Genomic DNA, 22,364 nt, shown 5'->3' on the forward strand with positions numbered 1-22,364 from the left:
TGTTAAACTTTATCATCAACATAATAGTTGTGCTAGATTTACTGTTCGCCTCTTTAATAACAGTCATCCCAGGAAAAAATGTGAACGATTTGTACGTTGCCAAGTTAGTCCAAAAGTTTGTCGATACGGGATCTGTCTGTAATGTGAAACACCAGCCACAAAAACTGATCAGAAATGAAGCAGTGGAAGTCGCTGTTCTGGGACATGTTGAATTGGATCATAATCAAAGTACCCGTGAGCTTGCTGCAGCCTCAGGTGTCTCCTTTCGTCTATAATACGGATATTAAAATCCTATAAATTTCATCCGTACAAAATTAAATCAGTACAGGAAATCAATGAAGATAATCCTGATAGAAGGATGCAATTTTGTGAACAACTGAGCCAGCTACTAATTGATGATCCGCACCTATCATTCAACACGTGCTTTTCCGATGAGATTACTTTTTTTTTAATGGAGCTGTGAATAGGCATAATTGCCGTTACTGGGATGACAGTAACCCACACTCATTCCGAGAGGTCCTCATACCCAGTACCCTCAAAAAATCAATGTCTGGTGTGGCATATTAGGTAGTCATATCGTAGGGCCACTTTTTATTCTTGGGAATTCAACTGGTGAGGTCTACCTGAACATGCTTGAAGATACAATTGATCCTCTCATAACAGTAATAATTGAAAATGACCAAAATCATAATGATGATCGGCTTCATTTCCAGCAAGATGGAGCACCTCCTCACTATGTTGCTCCGGTAAGAGAGTTTTTAGATGACCGGTTTCCTGGACGGTGGATTGGAAGGAAAGGCCCCATCGAATGGCCTGCCAGGTCACCTGATTTATCGCCTTTGGACTTTTTCTTTGGGGTCACTTGAAATATGAATGTTTTGCTACGCAGCCCGAGTCCATAGAAGATCTTCGCCAACGAATTACAGCAGAGTGCAGAAGTATAACACCTGATAAGCTACAGAATGTTAGGAATAGATTTGAACAAAATCTGTATTATTGTATGGAAGCAAATGGGTCACATTTTCAGTACTTGCTGAAGTAGGATTCTACTACGTCAATTACACATTTCAAAGTACTGGGTTGTAGTTGTTTTTCTTCATAATACCTACATGTTTGAGTGAAATATAACAAATTAGGTATCATTGGAAATATAATGTTGTGCCCGTTCAAATGATATATCACTCGACCCCACTTTCCATTTAAAATTTTAGGGTCGTTACTCACCCTCGTTAGGGGGTTGAGGGCACAGGTAGAAAAATACATCTGAAATGTGTCCCCCTCAAAATCAAAATTGACCTGAGCATTTTTGCGTTAAGTTACAAAAAAAGGAGAAAAGCAAGGTGCATACTTTTCGTTGGACCAGTCTATAAAAATTGCTTGAAAAGACAGTTGTATCAATTTTTATAAGAATTTGACAGATATTCTAAAATGTGCACTGTGAAAAAAGTATCCAATTCAATTGAATTTATGGCTGAGTATTTTGCATATAGTGGCTACCACATAAGAGATACGTATATACTATTGCGGACTTTTAATCACTAATTAACTATTCAAGATAAAAAATCCTACGATACATTATCTTCATGTAACTCCAACGAAATAGGCAGCGCTTGTCATGATATTTCATTCAGACCGTAAATATTGAATAATATTGAATTTCCCAATAGTACGGTGGTCAACTAATCAATTCTTCAACGTCCGGGGTTTACTAGTTGTGACAGCATTATATGCTTGTCATTTATCAAATTAACTTTCAATAGTTATTATATTCAGTTCGTTATTTTATAGAACCTGAAGATTTTGCATTATGAAAAATGAAACTGAAATGATTTGAAGAAACAAAATGATGTAATAGCTACCCATTTCTATAAATGTGCTTGAATTGCTAGGATGACAATACTCATATCTTCCTTTTCTTTTCAGGTAAGACTTGGCATCAACTAGTGATTGAAGATGATTCTTGAATGAGAAATTCACACCACCTCCTTCTGTCAAAAACGGTAGAAAACTGCATCGTGAAGTATTAATTTTGTTATTAATGATTGCAAAAACTTTTATTCACACCCCCTTTTCTGAGGAGTGTGCAATTACTTTGAGTTTTGTCTTTATTGTACGACTGTTTCATTGTGGAAAAGGTCAACAGACTTTTTTATGCTGATTGACTACCTGATTTCTAAATGATTCAGAATTCAGATCCGAGAAAGAGACAATTTGAAAAAGTCCAATTCCTTTGAATAATTTCAAAAAATTTCATGAATTTCGATCATTCTTGCAATTCATAATTCGCAATTCTTGCGACTGCATATATGAGCGGTACAAATTCTTCGAAATACATGTTTTTGTGTAGGAGTCATTATTTCTTTGTGCTCTCAACCTTCCTTAATTTGAAAAATTTATAAATGTGGTCATGGATAATTAATGTCAAACTGAAAAGTTCATTCTTTGAATCACTGCGTAATATAAATCTCGAAGAGGTTAATCAGCCAGTAACTTGTCGTATTTATGAGTTTTGGCAATAAAATAAGATGAGTTCATGGAAGTAGTATATTTATGCTTCTTTTCAATCAATCAACATTTCGGAAAGTAGTACATGTCCTTTCTCAAAACATTTTTTTTGGGTCAAATGTAGATTATGTGAAATAGAATGTTTGTTTCTTCAATGGAACACAGTTGATAAGTCGTTTCATCTCCCCAAGGGATATTGTTTTCAAAACTATTACTGTTTTGTGATTTCTACAAAAAAATTTCATCCTATACATTGGTTCTTTTCTCCTAACATAAAATGAGTGTTGTGCAAGTAGGATCGTAGCCAACCTTTGAAAAATGAACCTTTCTTTTTCTCTATCTTTATACATCCATTGAATTATGTTTGATGTACAGTTGATACATTTCTGTCTTATCCTCAGTCGTGTACTTGACCATTTCATACGAGTTCATTAATCGGATATCACAAAGAATGCTGTTTATTTTTTTCACTATGACAATAATAAGTGACGAATAATAACATTTTTCTTTTTCACATGGCCTACTACTCAACTTGAGTAAAATCAATTCTTTAAACAGACCTTATCTATAATTGAGATACCATCAATCTAAACTCTTCGATATCCTAGATATCCCGTGATGTTTTTAAATCAAAATTACGCATTAAACGTGCGCAGCAGTGTGACATGTGACCGCATATTTACTGCGCATAATACTCCTAGATTAGAGATGAATTTTCGTTTTCATAGATTTTTTTTAACACTCAAGTATGTCAGCAGTGGGATGATGACAAAATGAGTATGAGTGTGTATTAGTCAATAGAGATACAAACTGTCATTTTTCTGGAGCTAGTAAAAATTACATTGATTATATGAAATAATTTCGTGAAGAAACTGATGGTGGCCCAACGAATACGAAACGTTAGAGTGGAAATGTGGTACCTCAGTGTGACCGCATATTTTCAGATCTATAAATTATACTCCTAGATTAGAGATGAATTTTCGTTTTCATCGATTTTTTTGACACTTAGGTAAATGTGAGTATGTATAATTCAATAGAGATTCAAACTGTTATTCAGAATTGGTACCTCAGAATTGAATAAAAATATATTAGAAACGATATTTTATATTTTTCCAAATGGCAACATGATATATTTGATTTAATCGGCCGAAACTTGATGAAAATCCAAAACGTTTTCAAACTTTTCACTGAACAGTTTTACTTAAACGCAACACGTGTTTCGCTAAACAACAGCTTCTTCAGACGTGTCTATACTAACTGTTTAGTGAAACACTCACAATAAAGTGTTTTTTGAATGAGCAACATGAAACCACAGCATAGGTAATAATCACCATGGTCACTTGGCCATGCCGCCTTTGATGTGGAGAAGTATCTAGACGCCATTTCGGGACGTGCCAATAAGAGGGCAGGACTCGCGAAATGGTTTTGGACAGGTTCGCACTTGAACTTTTTTATATCCAAAATGCTCATATAATTTTGATATACTTTACGGAATGGACCCAAATTTAATTGATATAATAATTATTGGGCAGACATTCTATCTGCGTACATGATCTATTAAAAAAATGTCAAAACAGCCGAATTATATTTCTAAAATCACCAGTAGGAATACAATGGATCAATCAACTGGATTATGAAGGGAAATTGTCCAGCAGCCAACTTTTTGGTATAAACTTTATGATCTACCATCTCTTGAAATAAATGTGATTTTGTATATTACTATTGAATTAACCTTTCAGTTGAATTGATTGTTCTTCATTATAAGAATTGACGTTCTCCTTGCATTTTTGAATGAATATTTTTCGTGTCTCCAAATTATTATGTTATTCTTCCTTCTTTTTTTGGCAATATTTTCCTGAAATTTGAAATTCCTATGTGTATATTTCAATGTATAAAATAATCTCAGTCTAACATAGAACTTCATAAGATGAGATATTTGGAAATTTTCATATTTATGGTTATGAATGAATTAATCAAACAATGATGCAAATCCTGCAATGACATTTGTTTCTACAATAAGATTCTCAAAAATGCTTTGGGAGTTTACTTCCAAGGAGAAAATGAAATAAACAAATTTATTTTTGGGTATCCTTAAGTTACAGAATGTATCAAGAGTTCCATTATGAAATGCTCTGAAATAACAATACAGAGATTTATTATTTTATTCACAATTTGTTTTGGAACGGCTCACACAAATGTCACAACTATGAATTTTCAATAATGTATTTATCAAGTATCCGCAAATATATTTCATAACATGTTGCTGGAGCACATCACTAGTACTATAATCAGTGTCCATTACTGCAAGCTTTGGTTTATCAGCAAGTTCTTTGGCTTTACGAACTTCACTGTATTTGGGAAAATCGAAAAATTTTAATAATATTTTGTTTGTATCTCATTCACAATTTTCACTTCCTGAATTCAACAAATTCAAACATAATAATTTTTTGAAACTTCTCTGGAACTGAATGGGAGTCGGGTTGACACAATTTCTATTTTGCTGCCTGATATTCTCAAAAAAAATTCCACAGTATCTTGGTTGACTCTTCGTGACAGTAGGTATTCGAATCCATTTCTTTTCAGAGTAGTCCATAATTGTCTGAAGCCACCACCTATTAGTTTTTCCATTATGATAAAAGTTAAAATTCACGATACGCACAGAACACAGATAACATATACGTCCTAACCAGAGCGAAGCCAAAAGCAGAATGAAAAAGTCTGGCACTTCCCAAAATGGCGGACTCATCAATGCGACGGATATGCGCGAACTTCTCCCGCCAAGCGAAGTGATATTGCTGATTGTTACCTACGCTGTGATCAAACTCCAATAACCGAATCAATCGAATTCGATTTCTGCCCAGAATATCTGGTCCTAATATCGTATTTTTTTGCACCAGTAGGAAGAACTGGGAACACTGCAATGTTTTTTCCATTTAACTGACTCATATTTCAAAAGCTACCCATACATTCACATTGAAAAAGTGACCACCCTATGTATGTTGCTCTTATAAATAAGCCACAATGAATGATATTGTATCAACAATTTATTGAAAATAAAATATTTATTATTTTTAGCATTATTATTAGGCAGGCATATTATTTATTTAAGACGAAAGTAATTTCATGAATATAAACTTTCGCCCTCCAACGCGAGTACACCTCCAACTTCACTGTTCAAAAACTCTTCCATTTGGAGAACTGCGTTTATGTGAAATTAACTTCCTAAGAATGTTTTTTCAAATGGATTTAATCTCCAGCGATTCAAATGCAATGTGAATCGCTGCTTTCGCACAGACACCGCTCTTAGAGCGCCTTGAGGATTTTCCTGTAGTGCTTTTGTTTTGTTAAAAAAACAAAGAGGACACAACCATCCAAGTTTGTTCAACCAATTCCGGTAGTTTTCATTCTCTGTTACAATCATGAGGTGCTCATTGATATTCTCATATTTCATACACATACACAGTCCTAATCAGTTGTTGAACAAACTACTTGTTCAGTGGTTTGGTTTAATCAGAGTGTTGCCGTAACTCGCCTGCTCCTTATAACTTCTTGATAGATGATGACTTGGCAAGAACAAGATTATGAACTTCGGAATAGAGAGAATATCGAAGTTGTCGGTAATTAATAACTTCTATGCAACATTTGGCTCTAACAGGGAATCGTCATCAATACCTGCGAATGGGTGTTGCAGATACTGTTTCGAGGAGTTGTTTAACTAATTCCAATTAGACCATTTCTCGAGATATAATAAGGAGGTATATGTCGATAGTTTTTACGAAAATTGTATATATAGTCCGAAAGCTGCGTACGTGCGTAGCAATTCCAGCAGTTGAAGTACATTGTACAGATTCTTTGAATGTCTTGATAAATTTTCAATAAGACAGCTCTATTTCAGCAAGCAAACCTAGCAGAGAAGCCCTTTCTTATTCGAAACAGAAAAACCCCCACATATATTTTTATATTGTACTGAAAATTCTTATCAGATTTCTTGTGTCGTTCTGCATATTATAACGATTTGGTTTTGGGAAAAAACTCCAGTAATATTCATTACTACACCAAAGGTTCCAAACAGTGCATCATAAGTCGTTCTACATACTGTATCTGAACGTTTTCGATATATTCATGTTTGTATGTTAAAAATGATATTTCTACGTCATATAACAATTTTTTCTATACAGGAGTATTCATTATCCAATTTTGATTGAATTTCTCATCGAATAGTTTGTGTGAAGTTGTAAACTGTGTGATTTGTTTTTAAATTCCAGAAGTATTTATGAATTTTTATGCCGACCGTGATATCAGTTATACCTGCAAGAAAAATTGATTGATAAATCGTCATATACTAACAAACCAATTCAAGGTTAATCATCAGAGAAAACAACACTATTCACTTTCTTTGGATATCACTAAAATTTTTCGACTGCATCTTTTTATACGAAATCCTTACAGCCTTGGTCATGATGCAACGCGATGTAATCAGAAATAATTCTGAAAAAATTTATTATTATTTCAGGACCTGCGAAAATTATTTTCGTCCAAAAAGTTATAGACGGTTGGACGTAATGATAGGAATTCACTCATAAAATGTACTTATCATATTGCCATAAGATAATTTTAACACTTCGACACATGTTTCGATCACCAATTGATCATCTTCACCAAGAAGATCAAACTAATCATACTCACAAAGTTCTCCTTATTTATACCATAGATACCTGTTATAGGTACCGGCGTCTTAAGTGTCTTAAATTTCTTTCACAATATTGCCTTATCTACTAGCCTTGAATTAATTTTATAATGTATCCCTATGTAATAGTCAGGTAAATCTAATAAATAAAATATCTTAACAAGCTATATAGTATACTATTGAGGTATTGGTCCACCATCATTATTCATAATATTGTTATGTTTACTTATTTCTACACTCTCATAGGCATCTTATTGTTAACTTATCTAACTAATCTTAATGAACTGAAGTCTATGGAATGATTTTGTTGCAAAATATGATGGGCGTCTTCTGATTTTTTAGGTCTTTCATATTTCAAGTGTGCTAAGTGTTCCTTATATCTTATTTCCATAAATCTTTCTGTCTGTCCACAATATTTTGCTTCGCAGTCCTTATATTCAATTTCGTTAATTCTGGACTTTTCTGATATCTCGACTTTGACTTTTGGACTTCCTAAAAGGCTTTGTAGTGTATGACTTGTTCCAAAGTTCTTTGTGTATTGGTGGTATGGAACTGATATATATCTATATATATATATATATATATATATATATATATATATATATATATATATATATATATATATATATATATATATATATATATATATATATATATATTTTGGAGTGTTGTGTCCACATATATATATATATAATAATATATATTATTATATATATATATTATATATATATATATATAATATATATATATATATATATATATATATATATATATATATATATATATATCTCTTTGTTTTGTCCTTTTCAAAAGTCGAGATTTCGTTCATTCTTAACCTAAACTTCTTCTTTCTCATTATGTCATCTACAATATCCCTCGAGAAACCGTTAGTGGCTGCTATTTCCTGTAATGTACGTTTTTCTTTTGTGAACCTCTTATGTGTGAGAGAAAAAGTCAAAAGACGATGCACTAGAAAATTCAGCCCTGCACGTTTGTGCTGTCCACAGTGATGTGAACTGTCAGGAATATACCTGTACGTGCTCGTTTCTTTTCTGAATATATCGTATTCTAGCCCTCCATTATGGCTTCTCATTACTTAAACGTCAAGAAATTGAAGTTGTCCTTCATTTTCTAACTCATACGTGAATTTTAGTGATGGAAATCCATCATTTCAAAAGGAAACAATGTCCTGAGTATTTATTTTTTTGCTATGGAGTATCGCGATAACATCATCCACATACTTTAGCCATATACTAGAAAAACAATTTGACTTTTCTTTGGTTTTCATTTCGAATCTGCTCATGAACAGGTTTGCCAGGTAGGGGGACAAGGGGTTACCCATGGACGTTCTCTCCTGTTGTTCATAAAGGCAACCTTCTACCCGGAAACAGTTTTGTTTCATAGACAAACTAGTGAGAGAAACGAATTCATTAATTTCGTTATTATTGAAATTATTTTTCTTTTGTAATTCCCTGAGGTATTATGGGGTTTGTGGAATTGGGACGCTAGGAAATAAGGAACTAACATCAAAAGAAACCAAAATCTCACCTTCTTGCAGATCGATGTTTTTTGTATGTTGCATGAACTCTAAGGACACGTGTTTCGCTAAACAATGATGTTGCAACTCAGTACTCGCTTGGCTTATTAACGAGAGGATTCTATTTGCTGTTTCACCCATTAATCATTCATCCAAATAATCAAAGAACTCAGTTAAAAACTTAATCAAATAATTATTGTAACGGGGGAAATACTTCAGGAATAAACTTACACTAAACTGTTGATAGAAAAAAATATAATAAATCATCAAAAATTCACATTATACTGCCACCCTGCAGAATCAAAGAAAAGGAGATGTGCTGCATTGCTGGAACCTTTTCTGAGGATCAATAGATATTGAATGAATTCCTCAATACTGTCTGTTCATGATCTTGACCTCCCTCAATATTTATGAAGACTTATACGCTGACTTTGCAATTTTGATCCGGTCACTGTATAAAGGTGAAATGCACAGTATACAATATGTGCAAAGTTTCCGTATTTGGAGATTGTTTTATATTTCCATATCCTGTGATCGTATCAATTTTGATGTATATGAACGTAGAATTCTGAATACTGAGTGTTTTTGTTTTGGAATATTGAAGTTGAGGTTGGAACATCTTTCAATTCATGTATTCGCTTAGATGAATTTGAATTATTTCATGATCATTTTCCATATTTGACAATAGCTTCTACAAGCGTAAACTATCAGTTTTTGGCTACATTACAACTATTTTATACTCTAACATATTACCTACTTGTATGCATACTTTCTAATAAATGAATCTACTTGAAAATGTCCGGTATGAATTCATTAACAATTCGAATAAATTTTTCGAAAGTACTGTAAATATACTCAACTATTTTTACCTGGAGAAAAACACATTTTATAATAGTGAATTATCCAATTTGGTTTTATTGTTCTTAAAATATTTAGAGTTTTTGAATTTGTTTATTTCCATACTCTCCAACAGGTTGAGTTTCAAACCTTTCTTCTGGAAACGGAGGGGCTTGAATTCATGTCCCTCTGTGATTAAATGAGTGGCATATGTGGAATTTATTTTTCCATTCTGGCAACTATTTTTGTGTTCCTTGAAGCGGACTTTAACGGTCTTCCAGTTTAATACATATAAAACATCGAATATGACCCACATGACACTTTATTCACTCCCGATTTGTCTGAAACTGAACTTTCATCTTTGTTATTCCTTATGCCTAAGATGTTGGTTTTAAAAGCAATATTTACACCTTCGTGTGAAAAAAAAATTGAAATATTTGTAGTGTGTTGGCCTGAGTAGGTTAAGGTTCTATAATTTTTATCCTCTTCTCTTCGAATGGAATAAACTTTCTTCAAAGCTTGGCTGTATAACTTTTTTGATAATAAAGTATCTATCAGACTGCTATCGTTATCATTGTTGACAGCTGTTTGTTTCATTATGTTCAGTTCTTCATTGAAATTCGCCTCTGATAAAGGCACATTCATCAGTCTTTAGATCATACTGTTGAAAGCTGCTACTTTGTGTTGATACGGGTGGATGGACGAATTATGAATGATTATATCTGTACGTGCTGGTTTACGATTAATTGAAAAATCATGTTTCATTCAAGTTCAAAATATTTATAGAAAATTCCTTTTCCGTATTCACTGTGAATATCATAGAAGGATGGAGAGAACTGATGAAATTCAGAAACTAGTCAACTGTCTGTTCGTTTCTGTGAAATATATCAGGATATGATCCACATATCTATACCAATACATAAAATTTCTCACCAGTGGATTAGTGTGTATTTTTTTTCTCCAAATCGTCTATGAAAAATCCAAAATAGAACTGAGTGGATTTCCCATTATGAGACCTTTGCAGGATGAGTACAAAATTTCACTGAATTGAAAGTAATTCTATGACAAACGAACCGTAAGTAAGTCTAATATTTCCTTTTTCACTACCAGATTAATAAACTTTTCGGCCAATAGATTATCTACAAGAGTAATAGTTTCATTCGGAGGAATACTGGGAAACAGATTACTTATATCGAATGAAATCAATTTGGCAATATCCGGGAGTGTGATATCTTGAATGTCATTGATCAAATGGTATGAATTCCTCAAACTTCACTACAGATAAGCTGTGATAGCGAATCATGTCGTGATATATTTTTTGAAAATGAAGTTTGTGAAGATCAAATCGTTAGGTATAGTTCATGAAATTACTATGGATATCAATCAAGTAACGGCCTAATCGATCAGAAATTTATAAATTCAAAGATTATATTGGTTTTTGAGAGAAAAGTAGCAACATTTTTCCTCGATTCCTTTTTTTCTGCAGCACTACTACTATCTGTTCTTTTCAGCTTGAATATTACTGGAGTTTTTTCCCAACACCTAATCATTATTTTTATTTTTAATTTTTAACAACTCGACACGTGTTTCGGTCTCCAAGTGATCATTTTCAAGAAGAAGATTAAACTGAAGATTTTGAGTTTAATCTTTATCTTGAATATGATCACTTGATGATCGAATCACGTGTCGAAGTGTTAAAAATCAAAAATAAAAATAACGATTTGGTGTTGGGAAAAAACTCCGGTAATATTCATTACTACACCAAAGGTTTCAAACAGTGTATCACAAGTACATAGTGACGCTTTTTTCAGCTTGTCTAATTCAAATATATGTCTGCTATTCTGAATCAGGTAGATGATAACAAGTAAACCACTCACTGACTCTACCATTTCAATAAACATTTTCAGGTCTTCAAATTACTTCTTATCGTCATAATAAACCATCATACTTGAGGGTTTGATTTTTTCGAAATTGTATATATTCTAGATTATTTTATCTTCTTGTGGCCCTTTTTATCATTTTCCACGGGTTTTTTTCCTACAAAACATTTCTACGGATTCGAAGAATGTTGTTTCTCACTTCGCAACTTGATATAAAAGTTTCTCGTCATGTGGATTGCATTATGTTAGATGTAGGCCTTTTTCGACACGTCCATTCTCCATGATATTTCCATATAACCGCGGGAAATTCAATCCCTTTGCCGAAAATCCTCTTTTGTGCTGATGGAAACTGTTTCGTTTGGTGCAACCCGAGGTTTTTTCGGAATATCGAAATATGAATTTGATGAACACACCCCGAAGGGAGGACTGAAAATGCTTTCTACGTTTGAAACTTATATTGATCTCGTTTTCAACTTTGAAGAAGGGTCGCTAGACACCGTGCCGCCTTATTCCTTTAGATTCACTTTTCTCTAGATATTTATAACCCCCAGGTGTACAAATAGGGCCACCTTGAAATGTTATATATATATATATATAAGTACTCTTTGATCAATGATCAAAGAGTCCATGAAAATCAAAAAATAAATAGATTAGTACTTTTTGATCATTCCCATATTGATTTCAATTTAAGAGCCACCAGTAGACAGCTGTTTCCGCCTAGTGGGCATCGTCAGTATCGGACAGGCGGTCCTCGATTGAAGACAAAATGAGCAGAACCAAGAAAGTACTTGATAAAAATAGCTGCAACCACCTATTGGTGAGACACCCAAGTCAACTTGCCAAGTTTTTATGTCAGTGTTGGTGGTTTGACCAATCAACCGACAACTGCGGTAGCAGAAATTTGGGAAGCTAACCTGAAATGCCATCGAAAAACGAATCCACATGTTGTCAAGTTGCTGGAAAATAAATCCATGAAAATCAAAAAATAAATAGATTAGTACTTTTTGATGATTCCCATATTGATTTCAATTTAAGAGCCACCAGTAGACAGCTGTTTCCGCCTAGTGGGCATCGTCAGTATCGGACAGGCGGTCCTCGATTGAAGACAAAATGAGCAGAACCAAGAAAGTACTTGATAAAAATAGCTGCAACCACCTATTGGTGTGACACCCAAGTCAACTTGCCAAGTTTTTATGTCAGTGTTGGTGGTTTGACCAATCAACCGACAACTGCGGTAGCAGAAATTTGGGAAGCTAACCTGAAATGCCATCGAAAAACGAATCCACATGTTTCTAGGTGTCACACCAATAGGTGGTTCCAGTTATGTTTAGTTTGCGTTTACGCAGCTATTTTTGAGGACCGCCTGCCCGGTATTGACGATGCCCAATAGGCTGAAACTACTATCTACCAGTGGCTCTTAAATTGAAATCAATATATATATATATATATATATATATATATATATATATATATATATATATATATATATATATATATATATATATATATATATATATATATATATATATATATTATATATTCATCTGTTCGACGTTTTGGGTTCTGTTTTGGAGCCGTTTTCAAGAACCACTTGAAACTGAAATTACATTACTCGACGACGTAGTTGTAATCTACCTGACCTCGTTTTGTTCAGTTCCAAGTGAATACTCATAACCTTGCCCCCTCCGGCTTGAAGCCCTGAGATAGAATCTCCCCCACACGATTACTGTGTGAGGAAGCTAGAATCTCATTCCATCCACCCGCACTCACTTTTGAATAGACCTCAACTTGCTGCTAACACTTCAGCAAGTTTGGCATCTGATCTCTTTTTGGCCGAAAGCCAGCCTCTAGGTGCTTTTACTTGTCTGTTGTGTTTCTTTGAACCTGATATTTTTTTATTTCAATGGCTTCATGAATTATCCTGAATTTTTTCCATAGCAATGCTTTTGGTGTTTTTGAAACTTATTGTGTGGCCTATTTCAAGGTGATGTTCAACGAGGGATGAAGTTCGTGTCCATAGGTTTTGTTGGAAATTCTTCAATTGCTCTTTCCAATGAAAGTTCTGAAGCAGGTGAAATAATGAATACATTTGGAGCATAAACAACCATGTGCATTTCCGAGAAATTCGACCTCAAGTGCGATTTATTATTAATATGTGGGCAGAAATTTACAAAGATTGAATTTTGGATTCTCATTTATTTGACCGAATTCTGAATAAATAAACCTTTCACCAATTTTAAATGTCGATTTTCGAAGACTATTTGGATAATCTACCTTCGGCTTATTATAACAATATCTGGTTTTAACATGATGAATGGTGATAAATGGATATGGAATAATGGGCCGGTGAGGTGGCCAGCAAGATCTCCAGACTCAAGTGTTATGGATACATTCTTATGGGGTACACTGAAAAATAGAGTTTATGAGGGAATATCAAAATATTAAGGACTTCCAACACAGCATTGTTGGAGGGTTCGGAAGATTGAGGAGAAGGAAAATTAATCGTGCAGTGAATAATATTTGAAAAAAGGTACAGTTGTATTATTATGGACAAGGACAGTGTTTTGAGCATTTGCTGTCATTTTCTTTTGTTTTTACATTTTAGTTGATTGTTACTTGTTAAAAGTTCTATTTTCATTAAGAAGGACACAATGTCTAATTTACCTGATACACACCTCATTAATCAAATTTTGATTGTTGATTCTGTCTCCGTATTTTTTCATTGGCTTTTCAAACGAACCAAAGTTGGTGAGATTTTGATCCAATAACATAGTTCGATGTGGTTGTCGTCTTTCGGGATACGAGTTTGAATACATTTCCGATGTTCTTACACTGTTTCTACCATATCCGCAATAAATTTTTATCGTATCTCCTTTTTCTTTATTCGTGACAGTCAGTTTTCGCCAAAAATTCAATGACTTGTACAATAGCAAAGTGTCATTGAGTGTAACAAATTGAAAGTCAAATTCGAAGCCTTCTATGATAATAATTCATTTTTTTCAATATCCAATATAGAAAAAGTCCAATGTAGAGCCCATAAGAAAAAATAAAGTTAATGACGGTGGCCGGAAGACGAAACGTGGGATATCAAATCTGAAAACACTATTATTGTTCCGTTTTCACCAGTTTTCTCTTTTATTCATTTATTTTTTATATTAATTTTTTTCTCTTTGTGTATTTGTCTACTGATGATTTTCACTCAATTTGCAAAATTTTTATTAATCGCGAAATTCGGCTGTGTTTCCTATTCTGATTGAATATATGGAGCGCTCCTCGTATCAATTTGTTTGATCGGTCGCTGAAGCAGCAGCAGAACAACAGGGACTCGATATATAGACTCGCTACAGAAAGCATCTCAGGTGATTCGACAACCTACTCAATTAATTAAGAAGTTGGTGGTCAGCTAGTGTTGTGTGATCCAACGGGTTCTTACGATCATCCTATTGGAACCAGAAGCCTCTCTACAAGCCGCTACTAGAGCCGACATACACTCAGGTGAGAACTACAGTCACGTAATCTCTCCCGCTCTTTTTTTGTGTTCTGAACAAAATTCTATTGGGAACTTCCTCAAATCATACAATCCTATGTTATACTCACAGTTCACTCATCTAATGAAGCTACAATTATGTAGTAGAAAAAAAGTGGCAATGTGGAAGTGAAATTGATTTCGAATCCTTCGCAAAATAAAGTCAGAAAAAATAAAATCAATTTTCAGAAATTTCTGTTTTTTCCGAATATCTCCGTTGAATGGATCTTTGGATTTGGGAGACGGGATAGTCGTTTTGGAGAAGGGCGGCTATACAAATTCAAAGCTATGATGCTCATTATGCATCAACGGAAGTTGAAGCATATACGTTTTCTGTTTGCTAAAGCCTAGTTGTTTTTTCTGGAAAAAGTTTTTTGAAGCCTGTGGAAAATGTTTTATGGCGGAAATGCTGGAGCTGCATTGATTTCATATTCTCAGTGACAAGTTTTGATTCATAATTCCACTTTGTCGTTCTAAAATTTTAGGAATGGCTTGTCAAAGGCGTTTGAGTAATTTGTTTCTGTATTCTTCGGTGCAATAAGAAACTTTTGGTGTGGTGTAAATCGGGAATCTGGCTTAAATGCTATTTCATTTCTATTTCCTCTTGTCAACTCATCACTTAGTTCTTTCAATTCTGAAAATATGACAAGGGTTCTATCAATGTCAAGTATGTCTACCATAATTAGTTGTACTTTTATTTTTTGCAAGCAACTCATTATCTAGATTGAGGCGTAAAAGATGAGGGATAGTAAGAGCATTTTTTTAATAATTAATTTTGTATTCTTCCTTTCGTCACATCTACTCGCTACTTATGAGAAACTCGGATTCGTCAAGCAGGAACAAAACGTGATTTCATGTCACGACAGCTTGAGTGATTTCTCCCCCAGTGTCACGACACTCTTGGTAATTTGTAGACGAATAACGAACCAGGTGGTAATTTCTGGTCGCAAGCGTAAAAGCTAGCTCTCGACTGTTGTTCTTTTCGTGTGTAGCAGCCAAGAAAAATTCTCGACCGTCTACTTTTACCCGAGAGAATTGCTTTTGTTGTCGGATAACATTGTTCTCCAGAACATTATACGTTTTCGCGAGTATAACGTAACATATAAATTAGTCGAGGTCGGCGAACACATTTCCACATTCAGAGGTATCGTGTTTTTACCGTATCACCCTCGTTTAATAAATTAGTACGAACGTTTGGATAACAATGCCGGTATTTCGAATACGTTCCCATTATTTTTCTTCCTCGGCAGAGATTATAATCAGCGGGTTCCCCGGACACACTGAATTTCTCTAGCAAGAGTAAATTGATATACAATACGTGCTTTTCATTTATAAACGTAGATGAATACTGAACAGAAGCTGTTTTTCGGATGTGGTGTAATTCCGTACTGATCCCATAAATTTACTATGATAGAAACTAATAACTCATTGAATGTTATTTATAGAGGAAATCTTCTCATTATTGCGGAGAAATATAGGCAATAATGAGGAGATGTAATAGATTTGACTAGCTTTTTTCTGGATTTTCATGAACCAATCGGTTGGAAAATCTACAAGACATTATGAATTACGCCGAAAAATATATACAAAAATCCAGAAATATTTCTGTTTTGTTCGCAGCAAAATTTATACAGTGTCATCCCCAAAGTATGTTCCATATGGGAAACTTATTTATTAAGGGTTTTTCGACAAAAAGTTATTCCTGATAAAAGTATGTGCATCCCCTAAAAACAGTAAAACACAGGTAATATACGAGGAGCCTTCAAATATTTGATTTTAAGACAAGAGTAAAGTACTCTTATTTTGAAAAATTTTGGGAAATTCTGTTTGGAAAAGTTGTTCAGAATTGAAAAATACATCTAGATTTGATATCATGACTATCTGAGTGAAGTTTTATTTTTTTACTATTTTTTTTTAAATGGGGACTACGAAAAAAAAATTTGCCACAACGATAAATAGTCAGCATCCTGTATACGACGGTTTATTTTAAAAGCCTGTAATATTATGAATCACACAACTATGGTGTTAACCACGGTCAATTTTTTTGAAGGGTGAAATAATTTTCAGTTTTTGGTGCAAAGTCATTTTTATTTTCTGTTAACACCGAAAATTACTTAAAATTATAAAGTATTGTGATAAGAACTCAATATTCAATAATATCATATCAGAAAACATCAAAATGAAATAGGTATTTTGGAACAAACTCATTGATTTTCTGGAGATTATTTCGGAGAATTATTTTGGACAAGAAAATCTCCGAAATACCAATTTTATTTTGATGTTTTGTGATTTGATATTATTGAATATAAGGTTTTACTTTTTGTTTATGAACCAATTGAAATAAATGAAACACTCAATATCAAGTGAAGATTACTACAATAGATAAATAACAATCGCATTTGAGCCGTTTTTTGAGATGAGCACACACAAACGCACTGACAAACGAACAACCATTGATAACTTTTATTATACGAGTACTTGTATGTATTGATTTAATTTGCAAAGTTTGTAAGTTTGTTCGGGTTGAATCTTACAACGGAATCCTCAACCGAAAGACATTTTGCACACACTTTCAGTTTGTTTCTTCATTTTGTGCTAGTACTATGTTGCTGTATCGCTTTAACAGAATCAGAATCAACGAACTTAGGCGTGCGAAGCGTTATAGAACAGTGCTTTAAAAAAATTGTTTTACAGCGCCATCTTGTGGCGAGTTACAGAAAAATGTATAGCCTAAAAACCTTTTGTATGAAAAATTACTTATACATGTCAAATTTCATCACGATCGGTTGAGCAATGTAGAAGTTTATAACTTACCAACCAACAAACATCCATTTTTATATATTAGATGGAAAACAAAGTTATTTTTCACACCCTAATGATACGGGTTTCGCTGAAAAGAATACGAAAAATTAAATGTAGTTACTGTAAATCAGATATAGCGGACTTTCTGAGATGGTGCACTACGTTTTTATGTCCCCTAATTATGTGGGTATCAAATGATGACTGCCATATAATCTTTGAAGAGTCATAATCTGGCAAAGGTTAGTGATAGTTTGGTGGAGCTCAATGAAACAATGTAGAAATCGACCATGATGCATTAAATGAAATGAACAAGCTGAAGAACATATCCAGCAGTAAATAAAAAATAATAATTCTAAAAAATTTTTCGAAAATAGGTCATTATTTTATTGTTCTACGAAAAAAAAAACATTAACTCTTTGAGGTAAATCAAATCCGTCAATTCATCATATTACCCAATTTATATTGTATGAAAGCTCAAAGCAACATTAACCTGGGTATATAAAACACAAGAATACAATATGTAACTTGATCTTGACATTCTTGACATTCTTGACATAAGTAGATAATTCTGACAAATAAATTGTATGTTTTTATAAAATATGTTAATCTAGAGAACATTTAAATGAAAACTTGTTATAAACTTTTTTTTACTATTGGCTCATTCAATTTTTCAATAACGGTAAGAGAGATATTTGCACTGGCGTTCCACGAATTTTATATAATTAACGTCATACTCACAAGTGAAGCAAAACACCGGTTCATACGATAACAAAAAGGGTAGCTATTAACAATGGCTTCATCCCGATATTTACATTGATAGCTTCATTTCGGAATTGGACCGATGTTTATCGTTTATTATTAGTGATTTCCAATATCAAACAATAGCACGTATGCAGCTCTAATCGCCTAGTGACGTACGTGGTTTCATTGGGGTTTGTTTTTCTTTAGATAAGTGTGGATTCGGGAATAATAGACTCTATATAGGATAATCAGTTGAATGCGTAAGAAATAATGGATTCAAATAGTGTGAGAATATGTATGTTCTACACATAGTATAAAGTTTGATAGATATATGCATGGCTGCCATAAGAATTTTCAGAACAGTGTTATATAATATGGAATATTTTCTTACATTTGAAACTGACAAATTTAGTGAAATTCAAAATATTTTCCTGTGACTTGCTGAAACCTGCTTGGCAGGTTGAATAATGAATATAGAATCAATCTCTTCATGGAACAAAAGACAATTTTCATGTTCATGTTTATGACACAATAAATTTCTCTTGAACTTTTTTCGGGAAAGAAGATCCGAAGATCCAATATTCAGTCCCTTTATGTGGCTGGATATTTTTCTTCAAGAATAACTATGGAATGGAATTGACCAATATTCATTACGAGATTTTCATTAAACCGATTATTGTAACCCGAAATTGAAATGAATCAATAACACGGGTGAAACACTGGATGTCAATAATATGCAAATAAATAATAAATGGTTAAAAAAATCAGTTCCAAACCAAACCACTTCGCGACGTTTTATTTATAATCATCCACGATAGTCTTTGGTAATGATTTTTTACATGTCGTTTTGAATTTTTTGTTTAATTTACAAAATATAGTTGCTTTGGGGCGAATATTCCGGATTCCTGGTATAAAAGATTACTGGGATATTCACGATTGCGTTATAAATGTATCGTGGAAATATTTTTTCTATTATACGTTAAGAGAGTGTGAGTCATTTCTGGAATATCAACCATGACCGATTACTCCACAATTTAGGCGAGATCCTAGTAAACTCTTTCGAATAACGAATATTTGATTTCGATATTGTATACTTGACGTTGAAGTGTATACTCGACTTTAAGTTAAAAGTGAATCATCGTTGAACATGAACCTTTCCGAAGGAGAAAGAATTATCAACTCAATAACTCAATAGTTATCAAATATAAATATGTGTGGAGTTTTGAACGCACTGTGTTTAAACCCAGTATAGACCACAGCGAAACTATTTATCTATCACGGTTGGAACTATTCGTTCATCAAAAATCATGGGACCGCAGCGAGAAGCAACAGGGCGGAATATTCAACAAATATTGCAATTTGTTTTGTTTTTGTGAAAAGCTGACATCAACTACCACCGCAAACGTTCGCTGCAGACAGATCGAATTTACAACTGAACAAATTATGTTGAACCATATCATTTGACAAGACAAAATAAAATGGGAGAGGTATAGATTATGCATTTTGAAAATAACAGTATACACAGAGGTACGATAACGTTATACCGTATTCTTCCTATTTTCTTCATTTCATTCTCGTCTTTTCAGGAATACAATTATAAGTGCTGAATATGGTTATCGAATTGAAAGCTCTTATTTGGACACCATTTACATGCCTCTGTAGATCGATTTTGTTACACTGATATAGGATATACTTTCAACATACCAATAACACAAGAAATACAGTTCACTTGAGAGTTTCATAATGGTTTTGCATCCCTTACATAGAAATAAATGAATAAATATAATGTATAAATGAAATTGAATTCAAACTGTCACTATAAAAAGGAATCATAGTGTCAAAGTTCTGACATTTTCTACAATTTTCGAAGGTTTCTTCAATAGGAAAAGTAACAAAATACAGGGTTTAGTGTGCTAAACCTTACGACTCATTATCGAAGTCCTATCTCCAGAAACCATCGAGAACACTCAAAGCTTTTCCTGTGCACTCCTCCACCTAGACTTCTCTGATTCTTGAGTTCCGGGACTCCGGCAGTCTCAAGCAATTGCCACCTCTGAATATTCAACGTATTCCAAGTTAGTCGATTTTTAACTAAAAGCCACAACTAGGAAGCTGTTTACTGTAAGTGCTTGATTTAAAATCAGTAGTTCAGTAGTTTGTGAAATCAGTTTTGACAAAAGTTCATGAAAATCATTACGTTCTATAATTGTACCTGCAGCAATTGAATAGAACTGGCCGATACTTGATGAAAATCCATATTGAAACTTATTAATACAGTTTATTGTATGATTTTCATTATAAAAGGTTTAACAAAAAACGCGACACGTGTTTCGCTGTACAATAGCTTTCTCAAGCGTAAAATTTTATGCATTTCATGTGTCGCAGTTTTTGAAAAACATTTTATAGTGAAAATCATGCAAAAAACATTATTAATTACTTTTTGTGCCTGCACCCCTGAATCTAGTTCAAAACTAACTCCCACCTGGTTGAACGCCAACGAAAGTGTGAATTAAGGAATCTGTTCTGTGTGTATGTAGACAAGATTTCATCAATTTGGTCAATGCTTTTGTATTGGCTTCCTGGCTTTATTTTTTCAAATATACCTCACCCTTTCCGTTCAAAGTTACAGGTCATGTTTTGTTTATTGTATTTATTTGCTAAATGGTTAGGAAATACACATCCGTAACAAGAGAAAAGGTTGACACTAGTTTTGGCAAGTTCCACATGCTATTTACGAGTATTAACATTCACAACGTTCACACTATTCGAAATGATTGAGAGGTAGAGCTGATCTACATCTCTAGACGAAGTTTCTACACTGTTTGCAATTCCATAGCACGGTCCACAGTTGATCTTTCTGCTCCAATGATCTACTACAAATGTCGTATTCAAAAAACACTTCAATGTGAGATTTTCACTCAAGTTTTACAAAAACTCTACACGTGTTTCGCCATAAACTGGCTTCTTCGGGCGAGTCGAAGTAAAGACACGCCCGAAGAATCCATTGTGTGGCGAAACACGTGTTGCGTTTTTGTAAAACTGTTTAGTGAAAATCACACAATGAAGTGTTTTTTGAATTGGTAAGTTATGGATTTTCATCAAGTATCGACCAATTCCATCATAAACTTTAAATGTTTCGAGCCTGTAAACCAAAAACAAATCGTAAACCAAATACAAATTGATTCAATATTTCAGCAATCTCACAGTTGTTTTGGGTTGTAATAAAAGTTCGTCATATGTACAAGACCTTCATAAGGCTTTGTTCCTCGAGAAATCTCATATCAGTACGTCATCTGCATTGGAACCTATGTAATTTAGCTTTTTTGTTTCAGGGACAGTCAAATTGTACTGAGCATAAGTACACCTGCTTTGTTTAGCTCTCTTCCAGCTTGAACCCTAACGAAATTTTGTAATCTGCCTGGACATTTTCGTTTTTCTAGCCAATATAGTGTGATTAGTTTGATATATTCTTCAATAAAATCATATACGAGCACTTCATTTTAATACCAACCTTTCATACTGAAGTGTTGGCAACTAATTCTAATAGATGTACGTACGTGACAATTGGCGAACTTTTTCGCAAAATCTTATTTTGTTATCATTTTTTTTTGGTAATGAGAAGATTGGAGTTGTCAAAATTTCATTTATGAAAAGTTTCTGAACAACGTTGTGATAAGGCACAAGCATGTTTTCTTGCTTTACAATAATGTCAATGAGGGATTATTCTAGCTTTCAATGTTCTTGAAGGCGTCCAGTGTACTTTATTGGGTTGTATTACAATTGACTCCATATACAACGTTCGTTTTTTCCAAGACGGTAGTTTCATATTTCAATTTAATTTACTACTAT

The 22,364-nt window shown here is 33.6% G+C and overlaps 1 protein-coding gene across 4 annotated transcripts in view; it reads left to right on the plus strand.

Moving 5' to 3' along the window:
- The window catches only part of Fur2 (furin-like protease 2), a 1,328,139-nt gene that overhangs the window by 312,655 nt on the left and 993,120 nt on the right, over positions 1 to 22,364 (plus strand). The gene's annotated exons all lie outside the window — the stretch shown is intronic.

Source organism: Leptinotarsa decemlineata, unplaced genomic scaffold (assembly GCF_025532065.1).
Source record: "Leptinotarsa decemlineata unplaced genomic scaffold, Ldec_3_MD MMD2_tig00026328_RagTag_RagTag, whole genome shotgun sequence".
Lineage (NCBI taxonomy): Eukaryota > Metazoa > Arthropoda > Insecta > Coleoptera > Chrysomelidae > Leptinotarsa > Leptinotarsa decemlineata.